The sequence below is a fragment of the Salvia miltiorrhiza genome, chromosome 1 (genome assembly GCF_028751815.1).
Source record: "Salvia miltiorrhiza cultivar Shanhuang (shh) chromosome 1, IMPLAD_Smil_shh, whole genome shotgun sequence".
In the NCBI taxonomy this organism is placed as follows: Eukaryota; Viridiplantae; Streptophyta; class Magnoliopsida; order Lamiales; family Lamiaceae; genus Salvia; species Salvia miltiorrhiza.
Window position 1 is genome coordinate 27,209,188 of NC_080387.1, and position 1,475 is coordinate 27,210,662.

The window sequence follows — 1,475 nt, forward strand, 5'->3', positions numbered from 1 at the left end:
CTTGGGCAGAATCGTTGACAACTACGTGGTTCTGGTGTCGCTGGAGTTGGTCACTGTGGTGGCACTGACGTTCATTCACGTTGGGTTGAATGTTCTCGTCGCCTTGATTATGGTATTGTGTGGTGGTCACGCCGCCCTTGGGGCATGAAGGATTTGTTCTTGGATGAGAATGACGCCGCCGGGGGCACTTGCTTTTGGTTGTGTCACGACCGCACTTGCTAAGGATAGCAAATTCGGGGAAACCGCGACTAAGGGAGGGAATTTAGGAGCGGGAGTAAGAAAGGGGCATATTCGGTTTCTTGATGACTCGACTTGTATAAGGAAATCAATCGAAATATCTAGATATCAATGAAGGCCACAAGGGGACCGTACATAATATTATCCCAAAACGGGGTACTCAATAGTTTTAGTACATTATTAAATAATACATATTGTTTGACATAATATCTTAACATAATCAGTGTTCGCAGCGGAATAACAATTTGAGTATATGTATGAAGACATATACTCTACTCTGAGGTAATCATCCTAGTTTGACAAAGCTCCGCTTGCACACTACATCCTCGATCACCGCTCAACCTGCACATTTAAAAATACATGCAGGGCTAAGTACAAAAGTACTTAGTGGACACTTGCCGAAATTTACATACATGCATAATATTTTATTGTCAAGCCTTTCAACAGTAGTAAGATACGAGGGTTTTCCTTTAAAGACTCGTATTTACCAAACATAATATCATTTCTTTCATCAATAACCCGCGCAGGTATTTTATATCATTAATTACCATATCAGTAACTCGTGCCGAGAGGGAGGCCTCCCTCTACGGACACTATGATCGGCCAACCCGCTAGATGACTCACGATCACAAGGTGTACACTAATTCCGAAGGGATTTGCGGTCCCATCCAGAATCCGAATTCGATTAACATCAGATAGGCAATTAATAATAAAACATAAAGCATTTAGGCATTGACAATATCATTTAAATTCATAAGCATAAAGTCTTAACAATTCTAATATATAATTTTAGTTTATACATAGAAAGCCTACCTGAATAGCAGACTCACGGTTTAGCTCTAACTCTGGTGCTTGACCTTTAATTCGAGAAAAAAAATAAGATTCTAATTCTCGAAAAATCTCAATAAATGAGGATGCGTGAAATGATTATGCATGACTCATATTCCTTTAATTAAATTATGAGATGCTAATCCTATTTAAGGAATTAAATCTCGTCTTATGAGGTCGGATTATTAATCTTTAATAATCTACTCATCTTAAAATAATCTAATTCACTTACTAATTAATAATTAGTAAGTCTTAAAATTTTCTCTAATTAAACTTAATAGAATAATTATGAAGACCCAATTAAAATAAAATAATCAAGGCCCAAAAGGAATTTAATTCGAGCCCAAAAGAACAAATTCGAAGCCCAGTGCATTAATAAAATTAGGCCCAACATCAATTAAATTCTAGAG